The 26,236-nt window shown below is 45.7% G+C and overlaps 1 long non-coding RNA gene across 1 annotated transcript; it reads left to right on the forward strand.

Moving 5' to 3' along the window:
• Positions 1 to 7,475: 7,475 nt before the first annotated feature.
• On the forward strand, positions 7,476 to 26,236 carry LOC139807218 (uncharacterized). Its single transcript, XR_011730495.1, has 9 exons — positions 7,476 to 7,540; positions 8,977 to 9,154; positions 9,749 to 12,224; positions 13,620 to 14,253; positions 15,259 to 15,371; positions 19,461 to 19,584; positions 21,423 to 21,586; positions 22,278 to 22,377; positions 25,631 to 26,236. It is a non-coding gene; the product is annotated as an uncharacterized lncRNA (long non-coding RNA).

Consider the following 26,236-nt stretch of genomic DNA (forward strand, 5'->3'; position numbering starts at 1 on the left):
TTTTTTTTTTTTTATTATTTTATTTTATTTAACTGTGGTTTATACTTATCTCACCATGTGTTTGACAATTTAAAGGGAGCTGGATATTTTTCAGCTGTTGTGCCAAGGAGTTTTCAAGGAAACTCGTAAATTCCACAAAGGTTGGAGTTAAAATGTATATTATACATTGATAGAAAGTGTTTGCACTGGCAACTTCTGAAGTCTTTCAGATTTTTTTTTTGAGGGTGGGGATTGGAGGGGTGGGAAGCAAAATTGTACTGGAAATTAGCAGAATTGCAAACCCAAGATTACAATTTTGCAAACATGCAGTGGACTCTGGAAGGACAAAGTTCTCCTTAAAAGAATTTTTTTTTTAAAAAAAGCTTCATGGTATTTGGCATGTCTGCCTCATTAAAAAAACAAAGTAGGACACGTAAGTCAATAGAACTATTAAAGTTTCATCATTTTAATCAGATATTCTTTTGGGATAAAACTTCTAGCTATAGCCAGGTGTGCATGTTGCTGTCATTTGCATTTTTGAATCATCTTGTGTAACTGTCACCACAAAAGTGTTACTCAGAAATGTCATAGGTTTTTCATCTTTGTGCAAAACATGAAATATTGTCACTGACTTTTTGTGTTGAGGTTCCCCCATTTTGCTGCCTATTTTGGCACAATTTTCGTTCAATACTTGGTCTTGGCTGCATTTTTTTTTTCTGTGGGGTTTACAAAGAATAAACAGTTTCTTGCAGATAAAAAAAAAATAATTTTTTTTTTTCTTTTTTAACTGACCTGATGTAGCCTGGTATCAAGAATACATTTTATTTAAGGAGCACTCTGTTATTTCAGGTAAGTCTTCTCTTTGCAACAGAGCTTCACTGCTTTGGCTCCTGCTGTAGCTGCTCCTGATGTGGGTGTTCTCTGACTTCATTAGGCCTCCAGGTAACATTTTTCAAGTACCAAGAAATTCCAACCTCAACTATTCTTTAATTCTGCTGCAAGCACTGCCAGAACCTCCCAGTTCCTTGATGACACATTAATTTATTTTATTTTTTTTTTCCTTCTCAAACCACCACCAGTTTGGCAGAGAGAGAGATCGTTTCCTTATCAAAATAAATAAGTTTGCAATATTACCAAACCACACTGCAGTGCAGCAGCAGATGTGTTGTGCAGTATTCTCCTCAGTTGAAAGGGAAATGTTCTTTTAGGAAAGGTGAAAATATTTGCAGGCACCAGGCTGCTGTAAGTGGTGTGAGTGAAGGTGGTGATGTAAGCACTCAGCTCTTCTACCACCAACCTATAGATCTTGAAATAATTGAAATGTCTCAAATGGAAAATATCTTTATGACTCATCAGAAACTCTACCTGCAAGGTTACTGTATGGGGACTTTAAGAACAGAAGACAGCAGAAGGGTCACCTGGGGTGTTTTGTTTTTTCTACAGTCAAATTTTGAAATACCACTGTGGAATAAATAGAGAGATCTGCCAAAGGAAAACTGAAGTATCCAGAATGTTTTCCAGCCAGCATAAGTCTAGGAAGAAAAGGTAAAAGACTGGACTTCTGTGTAATGGTTTTGAGCACCTCTGGGTTTATCCTCACTAAAATTTTAAGTAGAGCAGAAAGCAGTCTGTAATTTTATTTTAATATTTAATGAAAAGCTTCTTTATTCATAGACTCTGTTCTCTAACTGTGCTAAGATGAACAAGCTCCTCTTTCTTATACTTCCTGGTGATGAGAAGGGGAGGGCTTAGATTAAATGCATATCTTGAACTCAGTCTTGTTTCATCAAGTAACTTCCAGAAAGTGAGAAAACTGATGATTTGCCTGCAGTGTCCTCTGTGGCCAGCTGGAAATGGAGCTGGAGACACCAATAAGTGCAGGAAAGCAGAACTTCCATCTACCTTCCTATTTCCTCTGAAGCCTTTAAGCAGAGCAAAGTTGTGGTATGTTTTTCCTTTTTCTTTCTTAATTGTTAAATCCCATTTGGAAATCCTTTGCTAACCCCAGTGTTGCCTTAAGCACTCTGGAATTGCAGACTCAGTAACTGGCTCTAAGGGACTTTCTTAGCCCAAAAGAAACATTTGGGCATTTCCTGATCCTGCCATTATTGTGTCCAGGAGCTGGCAGCTCCAAATATGCTCTTATTGATGACATTTATAAGCAACAGATGAATTTTTTTGCACTTCAGAACAAAAATCAGACTCCTTCCAGTAGCATCTGATTGAAAACACTGTTAAAAAGTTTAACCCTTTTCCTTTGCCAGTAGTTCCTGCTATTGAGAAGGAGTCTTCCCCAGATTTTTGCCCCTCTTTGTGTCATCTTTTGCCCCTCCTCTTTGCCCCTCTTGTGTCATCTGGCACACAGCCATCTCATCCCAAAATAAGTAAGCTGAATTTCCTTACTAAGCAAGAAGCCAGGGTGACTGATTTTAGGCTGAAAGTCGCAACCCCTACACTTTAATCCAGCCCAGTGTCTTCTGCTCTCTCACCTGCTTCACATGCAGCAGATTCCCTGCATTTGGGACACCACTTTAGGATGTTCAGCTGCACTCAACATTCCTGGGGGAACTGCAGGAGGCAAAGCCAACTTGTAAAGGACTCCAGCATGGGGTGGCTGAGCAGGTCCAGCACACCAAGAGGAAGAGTGTGCTCTTCCTCCCCAAGCTCTCACCCATGCCTCACCATCAAGTGATGCTTAATTAAGCAGGAAAAGGAGGGCAATGTGATATTGTTTAATTTACTCAGTGTCACATAGGTACTTTGTGCTTTAATGACAACAAATACATGAAGAATACTGTAAAAATAGTATTTGCATAAAAAGATAAATAAGCATGTATCTTCATGCCCTTCAGAAAGAATTAGAGAGGGGCAAAAGAGCCTGACCCAAAATCTGCACTTGACCTTGTCCCAAGAGGTTTGTGTTCTCCTGACCACTGGAGTGCAGCAGTTTGATCACCTGCAGCAGGTTTTTGGGGGTATTATGTTTGTTCCTTTTTTTTTTTTTTTTTTTTTTAACTTCCAAGTTTTAGTCCTAAACTCAATGAATATTTCATACCCAAGTTAGTGTGCAGTGGGGATGTTTCTTGGCCACTGGACACTTCTTTTTCTTGTGCTGCAGTTTTGGAAGTCAAGGTCAGAAGCAGAGCTTCAGGTTAATACATAGTAGATTATAAAAATGAAATCTCAGATGCCACAGTATCTTAATTGAATCAGCTTCTATGATGCACTAAAATGATACACAACCATTTGACAAAAGCATTTCTAATAATGGAGAAGAGGCAGGAAAAAGGACAAGAATTCATTTCAGTCAAGCTCAGCTGTAAGTGGCTCATTTACCTTTAATCTCTCTGAGTGGTTAATTGTGCTGTTTTAGAGCAGTGTCAGATTCAGAAAATACTGGGCTTTACTGCTTACAATGAAAATCTTTAAACTAGATGTCTTAGCTAATTAACAAGAAATTATTTCCCATCAAAATTTAGGTGGTATGAACAATAATGGTTTGATTATAGTAAAATAATAGTGGCAGTTAGGGAAAGTGTAGCCTGTTCTCTTTATGTTCCTGGAAATGCTCCAGGAGCAGTACAGGTTTTTTTGTGGGGAACTGCATCTTTTTCTTGCTTTCCCCCAAAGCCTTAGCTTTCCAATTTCCTAGCAAACAGCTGGAATGCAGAACTCATCATAAACCAAGTGTCAGCTTCAGGTGTATTTTCTTACCCTTTCCTTTGAAGCCATTCCATTCCAAGTCTGATTGAAAGATTGCTTATGCAAAATGCATGGCAAGCATTTTAAAGACAATTTAAGAGGGTGCTAAAACCAAGGGATTCTTCCAAGATTGAAATAACAGCATTTTACAATCTTTATCTCTGTAATTGCTCACTTAATCTGATCTGTTTCCTCATGTTTGCTGCTGTATCCTAAATTTCATTAACCTTGACTAAACCATTGAAGCTCTTGCTGATCTTTGTAGGCAGGCTCCCTGTTTTTTGAACCCTATGCAGATGTATTGTCACTTAAAACCATCTGTTAACTTGTAATTATTTTTTTTTTTTTTACAAAGGCTTAGGTGGGATTTATTGATTTCTTTTTTTCTTAGACCTCTCTATGAATTAACTGCCATGTAGAATAATTGCAAGCAAATTTTATCATGAGAAGATTTATGCTTCATCTGCTTTTAGTCCCATGTATCAAAATGCAAACTGAAGTGAATATATAGGATCTATCCATTACCTGTGGGAAAGTATTTCTGTCTGCAGAGCCCTTGGGGCTGTTTGGGAGGGCAGCAGGACCCCAGATCTGGAAAGAAACTGAATGTTAGGCCATCCTTAGAGACTTTAGTTTTCAAATATTTAACTCTTTTTATGGGGGGGAAAAAAAATAGAAGTAGTCTTTTATTAGTGAGTAGCTTGAAGGAAAAAAAAATATTCCCTTAAATCCCATGTAAATTGGGATCTGAAATTAAATGTTGTGTTTATAGCAGTTTTCAATGAAAATATTTGGAGGGCCCAAAGAGAACGTGGTTTTTAGTTTTCTGAAAGGGAGAACTTCAAGTCCTTGATGTTCTCTCCAAAACAGCCACGAGAGGGCCCAGGGAGCCTGGAGCTGCTTGGCGAGCAAATAATGAACATTGCTCAGTCCCTGACATAGTGGAAAAAATTCCATTTCTTTTTAAACAGACATCTGAATGCTATTTCATTGTCTTTCTGTGACGTGAACGAGTAGGAAATTCATCTTGGGAAGCCCAGAAAGCTCAAACACATGGATTTGTGTGATAATAAAACCAGAATCAGTATGCAAACATCCCCTCTCTGTGAGGCTATCTGGGGGCTCAAAGGAAGGCTTTGCTTTATTCTCCATACCCAGACTGTCTGGTGCAGAAGCTGAAGCAGTAGAGATCCTTGGCTGAAGTTTGATGCATTTCAGGAAAGTCAGAGCTGTGCAGAGACAGCATTTCACCCATCTTCTGTCCATGCTGGTGGCCCTTCCCTGGTTTAGCTGCCCTGCCAGTGCATTTTCCCCATTTTCCCTTGGGAATACTAATTTTACAGCTTAAATACCTTTCAAAGATCCATGGCTGTTCATTATATCCAACAAGCTGTGATGTTTTTGCTATCCAAAAGCAGAGGATTGTTGCCTCCCCTAAAGGCCACCCCAGTTTATAATCCAGGGTCTGAGTTCTGAGGGTTAAAACCAAATTGCTGGAACTCCCCTCTGTGTATCTTGTGTGATGGAGCTGCTTTAGTTTTCTGTTGAGAATCATTCTTCTCATTGAAGTTCAATTTACAGTAAAAGCTGCCCAGTCACAGTGTTACAAATACTCTTTTTTTTTTTAATTTAATCCTTAGACAAATTAAGGCTGTATTACCAAATTGTAACAGGGGTGGAGGGAGAAGCCCCACTGGTGTTGCAAGATGTCCTCTGAACACCCTGTTATTGTGGAGCTGACCTTCATTAGCTCATTCCTTTCCTTCCTAATTTAAATGCAATTCTTTACACTGGCTCCTTTAAACCCTGGTGCTGTCTCCATGGCTGGGGAGTGCAGAGCCACCCAGCTGGACAGCAGGACTGAGCAGGCTGCTGGCTGGGAGGTTGTTCTTGTAAGAAAATAAGGATTATAGAATGAATTTGATTTTCCTTTTTTTTTTTTTTTTTTTCCCCTCCCATTTAGTTATTTTTAACTCCTTTCATTATTATTATTGTTATTACATCAGTAATAATCAGTAATAAGTAATAATAAGTAATAAGCAGACCTTACAAATCTGGACTGAACTCAAAGCATTTGTGTTCTATGTATACAGACAACAAGGGGGCTTTTTGCCCTGAAGTGCTCAGAACCTGAGTGGACTTGCAGAAAAAGAGGGAGAAATCAATCAAAGCAGCAGCCCAGCAGCATTCCTGATTTACAGCTTGAGATGTGGGAATGCTGGGTTCCTTTCCCTGGCTCTGCCAGGACCAGGTTTGCTGAGCAACCTCACTGCACGTTCTGCTGCTCAGTGGAAGCCAAGGTCTGCAAACCCCATCCTGCTGCCTGAATTTCAGCAGGTTGAAGCCCTTGGCAGAGCTGGCAACTTGAGTAAGACCCAGGAATTCAGGCTTAAATGCTTCTGAGATTCATGTCTGCTGCCCCAAGGAGTCTGAGTGTCACTGAGAGCCCAGAGGGTGAAAATGGACCTGGCCTTTCAGAGTGACATTTTACCTCTCATTAGCACAACTTTCCTAACCCACCTGCAGCAAAGTGAGACCTTAAGGCTCTTTCCATCACTGGATTACCAGGTACAAATGATCCCTTTAATGTTTCCTAAGGATGTACATTGTCCAGCTGCCTGTTGGAATTTAGTGAATTTTTTTCAGTATCATTCATCTGTGTTTTGTCATTAAATTAACAAAAAATCTATCCATTATAGGTAACCTTTTAAACATATATTTCTGAGTGCCAGTAATTACCTTACAGGTGCAGATTGATGAAGTCCAATACTCTCAATTTTGTGGCTCTAATACAGAAATTTGGAAGTATATTTTCTCTTTTACTTGGTCTTCCTATGGAAATCCAAGTAAATGGCTGGGTATCTGTCTACTTGCTTACCCATCTGTAAAATGGGATATTTGTTTCTTGGCTTCTCAGGGAAATATTTTAAAACTTGCCTGATGTTTATTGCTGCTTTAAATGTTTAGGGCATTATTAAAAGGTTCACTGGGCTAAGATGCACAAGGGCTGCATGAAGGTAGAAATGTCTCTGGCAGATATTTTGTAGAATATTTAACTTCCTTCTATTATGTCTTATCTTGCCCACAGCTTCAAAACTTTAGCAACAATAAGAGGAAAAGTTAAATTTATGCAGATACCTAACACAAGAGTCTCACATCTTCTGGTCTTTCTCTGTAATTTGTTTCTAATTTACCATAGTTTAAAAAAAAGAGGGAAATGTAGGAACATGAAGAACAGCAGGACTGCCACTTAGGCATTGACAGGGGAGAAGCTGGAGGAATTGAAACCATGAGTTTTACTGTATATTATGGCACAAAGTAATGCATTAACAGCCTCATTCTCATACTGTTTCTCCATGGCAGTAATACTTCAAAAGTCAAAACGTTTCTTAAGTATTCAAACACAAAAGCAAGAGTTATTCAGTGCAGGGGGAGCCTGTTCAATTATCCCACATGTACCAGATCACTCAACAGGGATCATTATCTGCTGGTTCAAGCAGAGCTCTGCCAGGCCCTGAGCAAGATCAGGTTCTGCTTCCAGCCTGGTCACTGTGACTTGTTGCAAAAAAGAGGTTTTTTAACTGAAAAATGGTGAGGCAGCATCATGCCCCCAAAGAAACTGATGTGGAGAGATGATGGGGAGACATAGGAGGGAGCAGGATTAAACAGGAGAATTTTCTCAGCACTTCCTCATGTTTTTCAGCGTAGCTTATTTAATAATAGTTAGATTAGCCAACACTTAATTGATTCCCCTCTGCCCTCACCTGTCTTTGCTTTGCAATTTCTTTGTATTTCAGCTGCACCAGCTCTGTGCCTGCCCTGGTCTTAAATAGAGGGTGATCCAAGGAAGCAAAAAAAGGTAAGAAAAATCACTGTGTTCTTCCCAGCTTTTGTATCTGATCTGGTTGACTCTCCAAGTGAGCTTGTGAAACAGCAACTTCTTTATTTGTTCTGTCATAGCACTTAAAGGAGCTGTTGGACACAGATTCAAAATCATCACTGGAAACCAAGCACTGGCATGCTCTGGGGTCCCTGTTGCCTTCTTTTCTTTTTTAAGGCAAAAGCCTTTTTAAATTCCTGGGGTTCTCAGCACAACTGCAAAGTCCCCCAAGCCAAAGCAATCACTGAACTGAGCTATCTTGTTTGACAGGTAGGAGTTACTCCCTCCCAGTCCAGCTCTGAAGCTGTACATCTCACTCCACTCATGCTTGGCTCTTCAGAGAAGCAGGTCCCTTATTCTAAAGGAGTTAATTTGTTCAGCTGAACCTCTTTCTTCATCTCCCTTCCTTTTTGCAGCCAATAAGCAGCTGATGGAGCTGCAGCCTGTTGAAAGTCTGTGGCCTTTCTTGATTGGATTTTGGATTGCATGGCTGCCACTAATACTGTTTCTCAAGGCCCAGGCTTTGAAAATTACTTAGCCTTATGTTTGGCAGTTCAGTTAATAAGTTGCATAATTACAGTTCTAGGAGAAGATCCACTACCTTTAGAAAGTGCTGTAGAATCTAAATACCTTCTTCCTTCTCTGCCTTGAAATGGGATTCATTTCTTTCCCCTCTAAATGGCAACAATTAATTTCCCAGAGACCTGTTGCTTGAAGTGGAATCAGTGCATTAATAAAAGTGTTAATTATTAAAGCCTCCAAATGCTCCCTAATGATTGTTTGCTGCAAAGTTAATGTTTGATTGGAGAAGGTCATCTGCAAGCCAGAGTAGAAAACCTGTCTGTGTTATAGCAGGGGAAAGCACAATTACCTTCTCTTCCTGATACACTCTGGTGCTCTCCTCTACACCCTGCCTGATCATCCTGAACAATCAGCTTGGAGGAAGAGCTGTTTTGCCACAGGACAGCTGCAACCCCAAAGGTCACTCTTTTTTAATTAAGTGGGAGCAATTGCATTTGTTACTCTTCTTCCAGGAATTGAGGTTACCTCATTCTCTATCCCTCCCTGAAAATAAACCTCAGGCTGAGGGTGGGTCGTGGTGTTTCCCAGCCCAAAGGGCTGCACTGCCCTTTTTCCTGAGAGCTCAATGAACCCGTGGCAGATGTGCAAAGGAAAGGAGGGGGTGCTGTGTTTTTACACCCAGAATCTGTGCTGAAATGACATGCAGACAGAAGTGTCTGTCCTGTGAAACCTCACCCTGCTTGTGGCTGGGCTGGAGGGTGTCACCCTGAAACCTCTCTGTGCAGCTGCCCATAGGTGATCTTCAGGTGTAACCAAGTTGAATGATACCAGTAGGTATCCCCCCCAAAAGAGATGGGTATCCCATTGCTCCAGCTCTTCTCTGCTCATTTTAGGTCCAAGGCAAGCTGCTGAGGATTTCTGGTCCCACCTGGCAGGAGGAAGTGAACTGCAGGTTGGCCAAAGCCTGTGTTCAGTATTAAATCCTGCTCTTTGACTCTTTTCCACTACTGAAATTGAATTGGGAAGGACATCAAACATCTGGCTTAATGTTTTGATTTTCCCAAAATGAAGGTGGGTGGGAAGAGACTTCAGTTTTTCCCAAGCCTGCCACTCACTTTCTTTGTGGTTTTGGGCAAAGCATTTAACCTGTCTGTGCTTTGAGCTTCTTTTTTTTTTTTTTTTCTTACTTAAAATGAGGCCGATAATGTACAACCTTGAGAAAAACCCTCGAGAGCCTTGTAGGAAGGGCGTAGTCAGGGAGCTGCCAAGTTCTGTAGTTGTTAGGAGAACGGATGTTTAACTTTACAATTTAAAACAAAACAAAACCCTCTTTGAGTCAAACCTTGCCTGTAGCCTCTGGGTTTGAGGCGTTAATAAATGTTCCAAGTCCCCCCAGAGGCTCCTTGTTCCATCAGAGGGATGAAACCAGTGAACTCGTGTGTTTTGCAAAAGGAAACGTAAGAAGAGTGGGAATATCCAGAGGTCTCTGCCAGAGGTGAACTGTCAGAAACAAAAAGAAGGGGAGCAGCCAAATGCTCTGTGGTGCAGCCACATCTCAAGTGACCAAGGGACACAACACAAGAACCTTCTGCACAGTGCAGCAGGCAGAGTCGGAAAGGGTGGTTGCTGACATGAAAAAATAAAAGCTGCTGCTTTATCTTTCAGAACTGTCAAGGACCTTGGAAGTGTCAGCTCTGAAAGCACTCTTCCCCAGGAAGATGAGGACTTCTGAGATGCTTCCTGTGACACGTAGCACCAGGAGAAGCCCTCTCAGTTTGTTAAAGGATCGTGAGAGATCATCAGGTGGAGGAGAACTGAAATAATGCTGAGCTTTTGGGATTGGAAAGCTCTTGCACTTCATGGAATGTCTGTGCAATTGCTGCGACTTTGGAAATCTCTTCATTAACTTCTCAGGCTCAAAGGAACAGCTTCTGTCTCCTGGGATTTTGGCCCCGTGCTCTTCAGCTTCAAATTAAGCTGATAAAAAGGGATTGAGCTGAATCCAAGCTGCACGTGCTCCTTCATGGTGAAATGCAGGGAGAAATCTGATAGATTCTGACACCAGGAGCCACAGCAGCAAGAAAACAAGGAGCTGCAGCAGCAGGAAAACAAATACACACTGTCTGGGACTTCAAGGGGTTTTGTATATTCAGCCAATTGAGATTTATCAGCCCTCTTTTCACTATAATTCACAGGGACATGGGAATGTTCCTGTGACACTGGCACTGCTAGGCACTGAATGGCTCTGTGACTCCAGGAGCTGGGGCAGTTCCTGCTTGTAGCTGTGACTACACAAGCATGGGGTGAAGCAGCCTCTCTGCACTCTGCCAGAGCCTACAATTAAGCCTCTCAGACCCCCAAAGCCACAGCTCTCCCTTTCACTACCCTGATTTACACTCCTTGTTGATCACTTGATGTCCCCCTCTTGAGTGTTTCACTCAGCAGAAGAAAGGTCAACAAGGGGGAGCAGAGTTTTTTGGTGTGCAGTTCTGGGATGCCAGGCTCTTCAGGCAGCATCTGACACTTGTGGAGCTTTGCAGTGTTTGGGGAAGGCTGGCAGTGTTTTAGCCATGGAGTAGCTCAGGATTTATAAGCTCTCTGTGGCAGAACCTCTTGTTTGTGGAAGGATGTGGACAGCAGGTGACAGAGAGGGATCCAAACTGTATGTGAGTGCCTTCATCAAGTGCCTTTCAGAGCTTATGGAGGTGACTGATTCCTTCCCAGACTGATGCTAGTGGGGTACAGGTCAGGCTGCACGTTAAATGTTGGTGGGTTTGGGTTTTGGTGGTGTTAAGAGCCCAGTCAGCAGGGAAAAGGGCCAGGAAAATAGCTGGAAAGAAGCCTCCAAATCCTGTACCCAATGGAAGCTGCAGAAAGAATGAAGATTGGCAGAACTCAAGGCTCTAAACTGGAGCTCAGCCAGGACCCTGGGGCTCACCCTTCTCCTCCTCCTCCCATGGAAGTGCCACTGGCTATTTGATAGCTATATTGGGCCCAACCACTCAGTTTCATGTATCCCTGGAAAGGCTGGAGTTGAGGAGCAGGAAAACCCTCTGGCTTCTTGCTTGGAGCTAAAACTGGCAGCTCCTACCAAATCTACCCAAGCCCCAGCCTGCAGCACCTGAATTTTCTTTGGCAATCCTTCTCCAGGTCCTGCCAGCTGGGAGCCTGCTTCTTCCCATGGGGGATGTGGCAGGATGGCAGCCCAGAAGCAGCACATCCCCACATCCACAGGCAGCTTTGGCAGCTTTGTCTTTTCACTTTTTTTTTTTTTTTTTTTTTTTTTTTTGTCTTTTTCACTACAGCAGGCAACTGCCTGTCTGATCCACTTCTCCCCCACTCCCTCCCCATCCAGCTGAGCATTCTGCCAGGGCCTGCAGGAGAGAGGGGGATGCAAGATGTGTGAGTTCTCTGTGCCCCAGGATTTTGCTGGTGGAGTTTTCCCTGAATCCCCTCACTCCTGGCCACGTCCAGACACACCAGTGCAGTGTGGCAAGGAAGGGCAGCTGGTGTTGGCAGGGAGAGAGAGTCCTGGGTGTGTTGGTGTGACTGGGGCACAAACCCTGCCTTGTTCTGGTGTCCTCAGCAGGACCAGGACTGCTTTGACCACCCTGTCACTGCATGGGAGGGATGTCATTGCAGGCTCTGCCCAGCTGCTGTCAGCAAATGTGTTGCTGCTGGCTGAGCTGGCAAAGGGGTCGTGGGGTGTCTGTGTGTCACTGCTTTGTCTCCGTGGCCAGAAGACACCAGAAAAGTTCTTTCTTCTGAGTCTTTTGGTATAAATATTTCATGTGACCCAGGAATGTCCCAGTGGGGGCTGTGCTGTGCACTCTGAACATGGGCCACGTGAATGGAAGTGGTGTATTAATTATTATGAAACAGCTCTGAGAAACAAATGCAGGTTGCCATGGAAGCACCACCAGCAGCAATGTCACCTCGTTTTTAAGATTCTTTCAATGTTCTAAACACAATTTCCCTTCTCTTTCAAAGCAGACAATGGCAAAATATCCCAGTGGAGGGGAGATGGGGCTGTGCCCATAAGCTGTGCAAAACTTGACTCCTGTTCATTACAGCTGAGAGATCAACTTCATCCCTAAGCCAGGGGGAAAAGGCACAGGTGAAGTTGACCCAAGAGGCAAAGGTGGGCTGGAGAAGGGGAGAACAGGCTGTGACTTCCCCATCCAGAGGTGGAAGGGCTGGGGATCCACAGGCTTGGTCAGTCTTGTGACTCCTGCTCCTTGGGAGGTTTTGGGTGTACCAGGAGAAGAGTTGAATGTTGAAGAGGATGAGGGTAGGGACACATTAAGCTGTCTCTGAGGGTTTGGTTGGGATAAATTGAGATCTTGTATGAGAGAGGAAATGAGGCAAGTGGTAATGCTGGGAATTGTTAATGCTGACTTAATGAATGCAAAAATTCAAATTATTAGAGAGCAATGAAAAGCACAATAGTAAATGCCTGGAAGCTGGAGTTCTCCCTGCCCCTTTCAGTCATCTATGCAAAGCAAAAAGGTGACCTTTTAACCTGCCTTATTTTAATGAACCTTTTGTTGCCTGGCTTGCCCCAGGAGCTTGTCATTTCAGTGCATGCTGGGCAGTGCTGGTAAAGCAAAGGCCACAGTCAGTTGTAGCCAAGTCCTGCTGTGTCTGCCCTCAGACAGTCCCATCTGCAGGCTACAGGCACACACCTGAAGGCAACAGGGTTGGACAGGTTGTGTGGTGCCATCTGGAAGCCAAGCAGGTTCTACTCTTGCTGGGTAACAGCTTGGTCCTTGGTCCCCACCACCACACTTGTGTCACCTTGCACGTGGGTCCTGGCCAGCTCAGGCACCACTGAGAGGCATCAGCTGATGGGTTTACTGAGCCACTGAAATGTGATCACCTACAATTAAGTATCCTGCATGCTGGGGGGTGTTAATTGCAGAGGAGCAACCTTTGTCCTCTCCTGGCTGCACTTGTCCTGTAACATGAACTATTGCTTCCTTCAGAGCTCTGCTTATTTTGCTCCTGCAGTTACTCACATCCCATTTGTTCTCTTGCAGTTCCCTGATTTCTTGAGTCTGTGGCCCCTGCCTCGTTTTTTGGGGTTGTCTTTGCTGTAGTACCACACACACATAAAACCCTGCCCTGTTCCTGCAGTGCCCAGGGCAAGAGCAGAAATGGATTTCCTGGGAGGCTGAGATCAGGGAGCTGGGGCTCTGGCTCCCAGATTGTTTCACACTTGCATAAGGAATTGTGTCCTTGTTTTGTGTCCTTGTACAGGTGGTTTTTTACACCTGGAGAGGGGCTACTCCACCATTCCTGACTGGCCTTAAAAGCTGTCTTGGGCTGAAAAGGAAGACTGCAGCTCAGTGGGTGTTTGGAAAATGCACAAGTGTTCAAATAGAGTTACAAAAAAAAAAAAACAAACCAAGAAAAAAAAAGCTTTTTAACCAAGCAACTACTAACTTAGCTCAGCCTGAGTTTTGTGCTGTTTGCTGCTGACACAAGGAGGTTTTATTGTAGGCCAAAACAAAACTCAAAGTCTAAAACCTTGCAGTGTTTTCCAGTCACCTTGGATGACCACGTGCAGAAGGGAGACTGAGCTCTCCCAGCTGTTAAACCAAGCAGTTGTGGATTTTGATTCTTTGCTGAAAGGCAGCAATATCTCCCCAACAGTAACAGCAGGAGCCAGAGCCAAGCCAGCAGGCAGCAGGCAGGCATAGATGAAAAGTAAGTACTTTCCTTCAATTCATTTTAATTCCCTCTGTATCTTGTGATAACTGCTAAATCATCAGCACCAAGAATAGCATTTGTGGTTATTAAAAGCATCCGTCAGTCCACTTAGCCACTGTGCCTGGTTCTAACCCCAATCTGTCTGGTTTATCCTCCTGCTGGGTTGCCTCTGCACCTCTGCCATGCTAACAGGCATCCTGATTTAAAGAGCAGGGTGGCAGGTGGCCTTGGATGTGCCAGAACCAGAGGAAGAGAGGCACAGAGGCTTTGAAATTCCCTGACACAAAGGAGAAAAAAAAAAGAATAGGGAATGGATTTCTTCAAGATTTCTCTCTTCTTCACCCAGAAAATATCTTTGGCACTTTTTGCTGGACTGGAACTGCAAACACATTTCATTTGCATCAGTGGCTGGTTGGTTGGCAGGAGGGTTTCAAGGAGTCCCTGGCACAGGGGCTGTGGTAAGTGGGCTCTGCAGCTGAGTCTTGCAGTGTTCCTGGTTGTCTGGTCCCTGTCTGGCACCTCCCATCCACTGCAGGGAGACTTAAAAGCCCCCAGCACCCCTGCACAAGCAATATTAATGCTTTGGAAGCTGGGCCTGGAGACTCTGGGGTGAAAAGCCTTCTCCTAGAGTGATGAAGATGGTGACCTCCTAATCCTAGAGAGTAAATAATCGAATCATAGAAAGTGTCAGCCTGAAGCTCAGGAAAAGGAAGGAAAAAAAAAAAAAAGACCAAAGCATCAAAGAGGGCACAGATGGTCAAAAATTAATGGAGAGAACAGCTTTCCTTGGCAGGGAGCCCATGGGTATTAATATGAGAGCAATTGTTCTACAGATGCCCAGTTCTTCTGATAAACCAAATTCTAGCAGCTGATGACAAGACAGGAGCCATTTAACTAAACAGCAGGCAATACAGATTTTTCAATACATTTCTGATGGATTTTTTTTTTTTTTAATATGAGGCTTGTGGGGGGGGGCTTGTTGGTTTGGGCTATTTTTGGGTTTGGATTTGTGGAGTTTAGAAAAGATTCCTGTATTTCCTCTCCCTCCCATCTCCAACCTTAATGCATGGCAGCTGCTGAGAAGTCCAGCTCAGTGTCCAGATGCCATCCAAGTTTGCAGTGCCAGCAGCAAGCAGTTTTTAAACAGCCTGAGCAGTCAATGCCTTTTCTGTCTGGTTCCCAGTTGCTGGCAGTGCCTGTGATGCTGTAATTGAGTCTGCTCCCAGAGCCAGGCTGGGGATGATCCATGGGAAGACAGCTCCAGCACTGAGCTGCTGGCACCAGGAGGTTTGGGGCTTGCTCCTCACCCAACCCTCCAGCATGCAGGGAGGAGAGTGCTGTGGCCTGGGAGAAAATCTGAAAGGCTGTAGCTTGAACTGTTGCCATTGTTAATTAACCACATAATCTCTCTCTTATGCAGCATTCTTCATCAGTTCATTTGTCTTGTGCTCTTCTTTTGGCAGCTGGAGAAGCTAAAACACAGAGGACCAGCATTCTGGACAATTGTCATCCATTGAGCCCATCTGCAGAAGCCAAAATGAACCAAAGTTCTCCAAATGCCAGAGCAGCACACAAGGTAACACTGCTGCCAGCCTGTTCCTCTAGAAAACTTGACAAAATTAATCTTTCTGCTTCCTTTGGTCCCCTGGAGTGCTACACTCGACTGATTCCTACGTGATTCCCCAAACCTCAAAACTTTCTTGTGCCTCTTGGTGTCTGCTGAGTTGCAGCAGTTGCAGAGCCCCAGTGACTGGAGCACAGAGCTCCGGGGGATTTATTTGATTTGCCAAGAACGGGCAGCTGGGGCTGTTGTGGTTACTCCCTGTGTCCCTGCTGGGATCATCCTTGGAGAAAGAAAGAGTCTGTCCTCACCAGGGTGATGCTCTCAATTTCCCCTCACTTATACCAGGCACAAACTAAAGGTGGATTTCTCCCTGAGCTGACAATGGGCTGGAGGGAAAACCAAATCTTCCTCACGCCCTGCACAGGAACTGAGGATGTTTCTTCCAGCCTGGCACCCTCCACCCACCTCCTGGAAACTGCACACAGAGCACTGTTCCCAAAATGTGATGCAATAGGAGCCCAGGCTTTTCAGCACAACCTCTCCTCAGCAACTGGAGAGAAGGAACAATGACAAAAGGTTCTCTTCAGGGTATTTACTTCCCAGAGGAATGCACTTAAGGGCTCTGTGAAGCTCCTAGCTGCTGTTATTAAAAAGGATGTGCACGGGGGAGTGCTTCTCAGCCCTAAGTGAAATTGATAAAAAGATGTTTTATGCAACAGGCTGTATTTAAATCTAAGGGACAATTTAAGCTGCTTTGTGGATAATAGCATCTCTTTGATTGAGAAGCTGTGTTTTAAATATGGAATTAGTGAAAGTGAGCATGTTGGTGACCCTGTTTTCAGGGAAGGCAGCAATGGATGTTGCAGTGAGCTGAAGCACACGGGAGTGACTTTAACCCTTTAGTGGCTCAACATCTGACCAAGCACAAGCCCCTTGGCTCTTTTCTGGCATGTCCAAGGTTTGGGTCAGGTCCCTGCCCACTGTGTGCTAACTGCACTCACTTAGAAGCACCAGATTGGAGAGGAGAAGTGCAAATGCCCAGCTGCAGGCTTTTAAAGGGCTGACAGCAGAGAGGCATCCAGACCAGCCTGGATCTGAAACCCTCTCCTGGTTAATTGCCTTCTGCCTGTGTCAGATCAGCCTGGGTTTCAGACAACTCTCACATTCATTATCCTTCCCTTGCTGAGCTGTCAGCCAACGTTACTGTTCCCCACCACACTCCACCCCAGATCCTGGCTCCTTTTCAGTGCTCCCCTGATGCAATTTGGCATTTCTCTGAGCAAGAAGCACTCTTGCTGCCACCTTCCCCTATCAATATCCCTTTCTTGTAGTGCCCCTCTGCCTTGGTGCTCAATACCATCACCTCAGTAATTAGCATTGCTTTATAATTGAATTGTCAAAAGGAGCTTGCATCAGGCTGAGCAGCTTGGCAGGGTTGCTGCTGTCCCCTTTGGTCTTCCCTCATTTTTTTAATGTCTTTTCTTCATCACTTTATCATTTATTAGTCATGATTGCATCTCAGGATTAAACTAGGAGCCTTTTGGGGCAGGCTCTGTGTCTCTCTACTTCTCCTGCATCTCCACAGGCAGCTGGAGACCTGCATCCAGGGCTGCTGTTTGGAACTTACCCCATCACTGCCTTGCAGCCTCTCTCTTCCTTCCAGCTGTGTGTTAAAAGGGGGATGCTTCCAGGGGAGCTTCAAGTGCCAGCAGATGTGCAGGGGATTATTCTGCTCTGCCAGGTAGAACCAGCTGCTAACACCACAGCTGACAAGTGCTGGTAAGCTGCTGAAACTGCTAAAAAGGGCTTGTACAGCCTCTTGCTGGTGCCTCTCTCGGGTTCTGCCCCTTTCCTCCTCTGTCCAATCCCACCCATCCTGCACTGAGCACCTTTACACCTCTGCCAGGGTGACTCCCCCAGCCCCTCCAGGCAGCTCACAAACAGCTCTGAGCCTCTGATGTACCAGACAGAGAAAGCCCAGGGCCGGGTACAGCTGCTTGCTGCAGATACAAAACAACTTCTCTGCCACTGCAGCTCATCCCCTTGGCCATGAATTTTGGGTTTCCCTTTTGGCAGCAGCATCAGACAATGTGCAGATGCAAACTGTGAAGCAGAGGAGGGGGGCTGGAGAGGGAAGAAACCCCCCCTGCAGCTTTGCCAGCCCCCCCCAAACGTGCTCCCCTCTTGTCTCACTGCCACTTGTGACAGGATTAGTGCAGAGAGCACAGAGAAAATGCTTTGGCAGAAACAAACACTTTTTCCATCCATCTGGGAATCCCAGCAATCTCTGCTGATGCTCCTGCTTGTAGCCAAGCCCTGAGCTTTCAGAACACCATTGGGGCCAATTTTCCAGTAGCATTTCCAAATAAAGGAGGCTGTTCTCTTACACAGCAGTTTGCAGGGCTGAGAGGGGAAGCAAAGCCATGTGTTGCCTCTTTTGCAGGTGCTTTGACCTCTTTTCCCTGGGACTGTGCTGCAACACTTCCACTCTCCTCTCTCTTCATCTCCCCGCTCTGGGATGCTCCAGAATTCCCCAGTTGCTGTTCACCAGTAACTTGAACAAAGGGTGTGGAGGAGAAGAGTCTTGGGAAAGTGGGGCTGGGGTCTCCAGGACCTGTCCCAGGGTGATGGAGTCCCCAGGGCTGCAGGGAGTCAGGTTTAGCCCCAGGAGGGGACTCAGGCAGGGTGGCTGATGTCCTAGTGTGGTGGCAGAGCTAAAAGCAGCAGTGGGGACCAGTTCCCCACTGGCTTCCTTTGGGGTTACTGCTGGGGGGGAGGGCCCAGAGCCCACCTGGGACATTTGTCCCATCATTTGGGGCAGAACAGGGACCACTCTGTGCCAGAGATACTTAGGAGAAACCTATCAATCCCCACCCTGGGGGGAATGGTATTCTAAGATCTTCTGTCTTTGCTCAAGGACAGTGATGGTCCTGTTAAGTTGTTAACATAAAATTATCAATCCCCATATTCATAGAATCATAGAATCATAGAATCCTAGGGGTTGGAAGGGACCTGGAAAGATCATCTAGTCCAACCCCCCCTGCCAGAGCAGGGCCCCCTAGAGTACATCCCCTAGGAACGTGTCCAGGAGGGTTTTGAATGTCTCCAGTGAAGGAGACTCCACAACCCCCCTGGGCAGCCTGTTCCAGGGCTCTGTCACCCTTACAGTAAAAAAATTTTTTCTGATATTCAACTTGAACCTCCTGTGCTCCAATTTACACCCATTACCCCTTGTCCTATCACTGGTCACCACTGAGAAAAGCCTAACTCCATCTCCCTGACACTCACCCCTTACATATTTGAAAACATTGATGAGGTCACCCCTCAGTCTCCTTTTCTCCAAACTAAAGAGACCCAGCTCCCTCAGCCTTTCCTCATAAGGGAGATGTTCCACTCCCTTAATCATCTCAGTAGCTCTGTGCTGGACTCTTTCAAGCACTTCCCTGTCCTTCTTGAACTGAGGGACCCAGAACTGGACACAATACTCCAGGTCTGGCTTGGTTTACCTCCCAGCAGGGTTCGAAGCAGAGAGATACCCAGAGAGATGCAATTGCTTCAGTACAAGTGGGAGCAGAATGAGATTCAGCAGCCAGGCAGAGGATGAATCAGTGCTGGCTGAGGCACAGGGTGTAAAGATGATGCAGCAGCCTTTGGAGGAGCAGTTCAGGGGCACGGGTGGGTGTGTGGCTCTGCCATATGGTCAGGAGCCCAGCAACTGCAGGAAAAGGAAGCTGGATTCAGAACAAACTGATTTATCAGCTGCACCTGGCACGAAACAATCCAAAACCCAGCAGGCAGCCAGTTCAGCAAAGGAAAGGTCAGAGGGGAAGGCTGGAATTGCCACTCTGAATTCCTGAGCAGTAGGAGCCACAGGACTTAATTCTTCCTTTCAGCAAGACATCCAGGCTTAGCTTAAGTTTTTCCACTGTTAGGGGATCTAACCCAATTCTTGATAAATTGCTCCAATGGCCAATTATCCTCATGCTCTAAAACAACAAAACCGACAAAAAACCCCAGAACCTAAAAACCCTTAATCTATTCTAAGTTAAGTTTATCCAGCTTCATCCTTCAGTAATTGGATATGATCTCTCTGTCTCCCAGGTTGAAGGAGCCTCTTTTGGTCAAGTTGCTGCTGCCCCTGTTGCTGCACTCCAGATTCAGAGGGGGGGGATTGGTTGCTGGCTGAGACCACGGTGCCACCTCCCATCTCTGCCTCTGCTTGAAGGTGAGAGAAGAGAGAATTGTTATGGCCTCTGTGTGCTGCATCTCTCCCACAAGGATCTCAAACCACTTAAAATGGGAAAATAATTTTGCTTTGCAACACCCAGCAAAGCCAAGACTGTTTTTCAGAAAAGCTTTCAGTGACTTTTTCGAGTGGTCAGTGCCTGCCCTTCCCTTTGCAGTCAACAGAGACCCAAGCAGTCAGCCCTGGGAGGGCCAAGCTCATCAACCATGTGATCAGATTCCAGCATTACTATTAAAAGCTCAAAAACCCCAGAGTCAGCTCCTCCCCTGAGTCTAAAGACTTTTTTTTTTTTTTTTTTCCTAAAAAAAAAAAAAAAAAAAAAAAAAGCCCAATTTCTCTGCTTGCTGTCTGGATTTTTGAACTTCTGTTCTTTGTATTTGCAACCACAAAAATCCAGAAACCTCATGTTTTAATGGAAGGGAAGACTTGTAACCTGATAGCATAACCCTAGGGGCTGTGTGTAAAACAACAAGGCTTGCAAGAACTGGGCACTCCAGCAGCTGCAGAGCAAATCCCAGAATAAAATATGACCCCTGCTCTCTGGATGTACTCATCATGAAATGTTTATTTCTTTTTATAACTCGCTGGCATCTTTTGAGCTGCCACAAGCCTTGCCTGCCCCTTCTTCGTGGGAAGGCTGAAGGATGTTTTGTTGGGAAAGAAATCCCTGATGGAGTCTTTGTCTGGATGGTTGGGTTCACTGCAGGGCGTGCAGGTCTGGCAGAGATGCCCCAGCTACAAGGAACAATCTCAGCACACAAAGAAAACAATCTGGACTGGAGGGTAAGGAGATTATAAGGATTAAACAAGATGCAGAGAGATGTTTACAATTATTATTAGCTTCAAAATCTGTCCAACCAGAGCAGCAAGGCAGTACCCATCTGGTGTTTTACGTCTACAAAGCTTTTTGTTCCTGTCTGCACCTTAAATTTGATGTTCTGGTACAAAGTGAATGTAAAGCAAGACCAGCAAGAGCAAAACCTGCCAGGGGTGATGCAGTGCTGGAGGTGTTGAGGCAGCTGGGGAGGAAGGGCCCTGCAAAAAAAAACCAGAAAACCCCAGCAAAACAACTTGGTGATAGAGAGCTAGCATCTTAAATGCAGAGCTGCAACAGGAGAGAGAGGACAGAGAGAGCACTGCTGGGCAGAGACAAAAGGCAGCACAGAGTTTTCTTAAGGAAAACTGAAAAATGGTTGTAATTAAGAACACATTAAATGGAGCTAAGTGGTAATATTACACGAGGCAGTCATGGCTTTTCACACAGTTCAAATTAACTCCCTTGGCTTTTGTGTTATAAATTCCCTTATCCAGGTCTGCTCCAGCCTGGCAGGGAGAGGTTGCTCAGGGCTGCCAGACCAGCAAAGGACACGAGATGAGGGGGATGGAATCTGCCAGCAGCTTGCTTTAGGGGATGGGAAGAGGATGAAACCTTTTTCAAAGGAAATACATAAAAATCAAGGGATGGATTTTGCAGGCTCTTCCCTAAGAAGTTCTCAGCAATGGGGCTACTTTCTAGGGGAAGTTTTGCCTCTTGAAGGGGAGGACATGGGACCCAGTGCAATTGTGGGGGGGTGTATATAAACCATTCCCAAGACATGAGTGGGCAACTTTAGGTGCCTGGATGTGGGTTTTTTTGGTTGGGTTTGGGTCTGAGGTTTTTTTTATGCTTTTTGGTTTTTAAGCCAGAGAGCTCAAAGTTGTCTCAAGATGGACTTTTTTGTTTTGTTCCTGGTGAGTAAATTAAAAGGCTTAAAAAGCTTAAATAGCTCTAAGAAAAGACTGTTCTGAAATAACCATTCTCTTTTTCTTGCTCCCAGAAGTCACTGAAAACCTGAGTGAACCTTGATTGCATTGGGGAACTGGTTTGATGTTTTAGCTCAGTCCAACCTGGGAACCTGCTCCTGGTGCATTCATAACCACAGCCTTGACAGGTGGAAGCAAAATGAGCAGTTCAAGGTACTCAAGCAAGATCACCTTGAAGGTAAGAGGCAGATCTGGAAATATATCCCCTGTCTTCTGTCCCTCCTCTCTGCCCATCCTTTTCTGTCTTTAATCAAATAATCATGAAGGTTGGTTTTGTGGCAAGGTGATAATCAGCCTTGTTGCTGATTACTCTGAGTTTTCACCACCTGCTGGGACCAGGGAAGAGAGATGCTTTCAGCCACCATAAATCAGAGCAACATCACTTTCCCTCCCAGAGATCCAGGCTGATTTATGTTGGCCTCACAGAGGTCCCCAGCAGACATGTGCTGGTGGATTAAAATCAGGCTGTCAGGTGCCTCTGTCTTGCTGATGGATGTGACCACCCAGAAGCTTGGACCTTTCATTGATGGCATTTCAGGAGCTCTGTGGCACAGGGGGGCAGCTCTGGGTGCCTGAATTCCACCTGCTCCCAAATCCCTCTGGAGAGCTTTTGTTCTCCAATATTCTCAGGGGCTGAAGAGCCAGAGACCCCCCCAGGGTGCTGAGCCTGGTGCAGGGAGGGTGGATGGGGGAGTGCTGAGCTTTTTCTTTGGCAGAGGAACAGCCAGAGCTGAGCTGCAATCCCAGCAAGCAGAAGCCAGCAGGGGCTGAGAAGCAAAACCACTGCCAGGGTAAGAAGCAGGCAGCATGGTTGGGGTTTGACAGAGGGCACAAACAAGTTGTAGCTGATGATGGGATCTGTTTTCCAGGAAAAGCTCTTCTGTGTCTTAGACACCAGCCCTTCCTCTGCAGACCCCTGGTCCACTTGTCCCTGAAGGAATCAAACCCAGCAGTTGAAGGGATCAAACTGTAAGCACAGCCATGCAAGAGCCTGGAAAAAGGATCTGTTTTAACTTAATTCAGCTCTGCACTCTTCACAGGAACAAAGAACCTTTCCTGCCTGGAGTACAGAGAAGTGCAGTGGGTCTTTGAGGGGAGGTTAGCAAAGAGCATTTACTGGAGTTCCAAGAAACATTCTGATATTGAAAAGTATGTTTATTTTCTCCAATCAAGTTGAAAATTCACAGCATCTTCCCCCAAATAGTGGGAACAAATACTTGGAATAGTTATGCTCAGAAACATGCAATTAGCCAGACTGAAAAGAAACATTTAGCTAAGGTCAGCCACAACTATTTACACAGGATATACACTCCACATAGTACAGAAATTAAACCTCCAGCCCCCTCTCCCACATACTGACTGTACAAGATCCCATTTTGGTGCTGAATTGCTTTGGAATTATTCTGTCAAAAACTTTCTTGACATCACCCATGCTCCATAACATGTTTCAGTCTGGGTGAAACAGCATTTCCTGTTGGAAACCTCTTTAGTTTAAAATATTTCCTTGTCTCTGCTGATGCTTCCTGGGTTCATGCCCTGCTTCCAGCATTGTTCTCTTCTGTGGCCTGCATGTGACAAGGCTTAAATAAGTAGTGATTTGTAAAATGCTTTGATATCCTCTGATAACAGATGCCCCAGAACACTGTGCATTGCTGTACTGTGATTTCTCTTCCCCGTTTCTTCAGAATGCACTAAATGTGTGGGCACTGCAGTTACTTTCTCTTAACAGTTGATATTTCCCCCTGATGTATTTTTATCTTTGCCATAATATCTAATGAAGTTCTGGTGGTGTCAATCTAAAAGCTCCAGCACTGTCAGTGAAACTAATTCAATGTAACACAAACCTGAGCTGAGGACTGAACTCCGTGTGATAAAAAGCAGAATTAAACCAAGTAAATGGCTAAACTCCTCCAAAGAGCACCTGGTCCCACCCTCCTTACACTGGGAAAGTTAAAATCAACATGAGCTCACTTTTCCTCTCAGCTACATCTTTGGGATGTGCCAGAAGAATTTGTGCCCCCAGGTTTAGCCTCCTAAAAACTTCCAACCTGGCAAAGCCACTGGAGAAGTCACATGAGGAAGAGCCCTTCCTCTCCACCTGCACAAAACCTGACCAATTCCTTTGGTGAATAATAAATTCACCATGAAATAAGACATCTCCTGGGGAACTAAACTGCTCATGAATTAGATTTTGCTCATTTGGCAAATCACTTTGGCCAAACAAATGGTGAAGAACAGAGAGTGTGAGGTGGTGGGTGGGAGACTCTGGCTGCACACAGAGAGCTGGGGTGCATCTTGGCACTTTGGTCAATAAACAAAATGTGATGTCAGGTCCATGCCTGGCCTGAGTGCAAAGTCAAAAGGAGAAGACAGAGGCCCCTCCAAGGAGTGTGTCCCCTCCAAGGTCTGGTCACCCTCTGGAGATGACATTTTCCCCTTAGCTACAGAGTGAGAGCAGATCATTTGTTCCAACCAGGCAGCAAAGTTGAGTTGGATCCTTCTGTGGTGCTGCTGCTGAGGAGGGTTTGAGCCAGACTCTGATCCTCAGAGCAGATCAACATCTGCAGGGTCACTTGGGCTGGGGCTGGTGCCAGGAGCTGTGCTGGGGGCCCCTCCATGTGGTGGGGATTTATCCCAAGCAGCACACCCTGCCCACTCAGAACTGGGGACCAATTCCCTTGCCCTGCTCCCTGTTGCCCTTCCTGGGATGGTGCTCAATCCCTCAGCTCTTCCAAAAGCAGAGGGGTGTCCTTTGGGGGAGGGGGCAGGAGCAGATGGGACCCTGGAGATGTGGCAGTGCAGAGGGGAAGGGACCACTCCAGGCTGTGTCCAGGGTGCTCTCAGGCACTGATGGGATGGAGCTGGAGAGGATGCCCAGGATATCTGCTCCCTTGGCCACTGCTCATCAGATCAGGATTGCTTCCCAGTGTCCAGGGACACACTCAGCTCCTGCAGCTCAGGCAGGGCTGGGCTGTGGTGCCCCAGGGAAGCAGGGGATGGTGTGCTGGGTGCCTGTTTGCAAAGGGAAGAAAAACAAAGTCTGCAGGGGAACAAACCACAAACACTGGGAACGAGCACAGCTTCCAATTTCCCTGGATGACAAGCAGTGCTGATGTGGATTTTCCATCCCTCATCCCTCCTGCTGTGCTCAGCTCCCCAGCTCAGCTTCCTCCCTGCTCACAGGAGCCTTTGATGGGGCGTACAAGGCTCCTGCTGCCTCCACCAGGCTCAGAGCAGGGAGGGAGGGGGGGGATTGTCTCATCAGCTCCCCCTTCATTTACAATTTACTGTCAGAGCACAAGAGCTCTTTGGAGAGCAACTGGGCTGGGGAGTTGCCTGTGCAGTGCATTGTCCAGCCCCAAAAGTTTGCAGACCCCCCAAAAAAACCCCAAAGAGTGAGATTTATTTCTTGGTACCCAAGAATCTGCAGAGCTGAGCTAATTAACAGATGAGATTTGGTACGAGGCATTAAGATTTCTGCATTCAAGCCTCTAATTACTCAGGATTAAGAGATTTCTTGAACTATCTTCTAGGCTGTGTCTGGCACTGAGCATCCCTGGAAGGAAGGTGCTGTGCAGGTGGTGCTGCAGCCTTCCCAAACACTGCTCTGTTTTTTCCTGGTGCACGCTCAGCTCCCAGCTCTGGCCCATCAGATGCTCAGCCACTTCTGACAGGGCTGACAGCCCTTGATTGCAATTAAGTTGCTTTACTCCTTGCCCTGGGCCTGTTTTCCATCAGCAGGAGCAGTGCTGGGTGCTCAGCCTGATTTTATCAGTGATGCAGCCATGGGAGAGCAGCTCCAGAGAGAGCTTCGAAAGAGGTCATAAAATCCTGAAAATCCAGGTCAGGGTGTTCAGGGAGGAGCAAATGAGGATGGTGCTAGCAAGGGCCATGGTAATTAGTGTGTTAATTTGGCATCACCAGGTTTGGGGGGGGCTGAAAGGGAGGTGGGAGCAGCTGGGGCTTTGCTTGCCCTGGTTGTGCAGTTGTGAGGAGCAGCAGCAATCAGAGCAGGAATGTAGGAGGGAGAAATCAAATATCCCTCACTCCAAGAGAGGAAACTCCACGTTGAGACCTGGATGCAGCTTCTTAAGGATGTTTAAAACCCCTTCCTTTATGTAGCTCTAGGATAGAAACTCAGCCCCAGGCTGTCTTTAAGACCTTAAACCAGTGTTTCATGTAAGGTTTTGTTTCCCATTTCCAGCCTGGTGCTGTTTTCCAGCTAGCACTGATCCTGGGTGTCCTGGCATTGTGGAGATGCTGGAGCTGATCCCATCTGGAGCCTCTGAAGAGCCCTTGGGATGGGTGACACCACAATGATGAAGTGGAGCACCAACCAGCACAGCTCCAGTCCAGGTACTGGTACAGACAAATCCTCATTTCCGCAGTGTTTGGTACTGAGCATTTCTGTAATGCCTTTGCTCCACAGATCCCAGAGCATGTTAATTGACTCATTACCTCAGTGTTAATGACTGTGGTAATTTCAGTCCTAAGCACTCCTCTAAATTAGGAGTTTTACTGATGAAGGAAGTGAGGAGCTGAGGTCTGGGTCGGTTACAGCTCAACCTCATGGCCCCGGGGTGAGTTCAGGTGAATTTTGAAGGTGGGGAGGGGCTCAGCCTGGTCTGCAAAGCTGCTGCAGGGCCCTGGGAGGAATCAGAGGAATTTTGTCATCCTGGAGAGCCCCTTGGCAACTGTTTTATTAATGAGAGCAGCTCACTACGTTGTGGGCAACCCGGCTCAATGAGAGCACATTTGTAGCTGCTGTTGTTATTTTCTCCTAATGAAATGCCAGAGGAAGGGAAAACAGCAGCAAATGTCAGCAATT

Source organism: Heliangelus exortis, chromosome 24 (assembly GCF_036169615.1).
Source record: "Heliangelus exortis chromosome 24, bHelExo1.hap1, whole genome shotgun sequence".
NCBI classification, from domain to species: Eukaryota; Metazoa; Chordata; class Aves; order Apodiformes; family Trochilidae; genus Heliangelus; species Heliangelus exortis.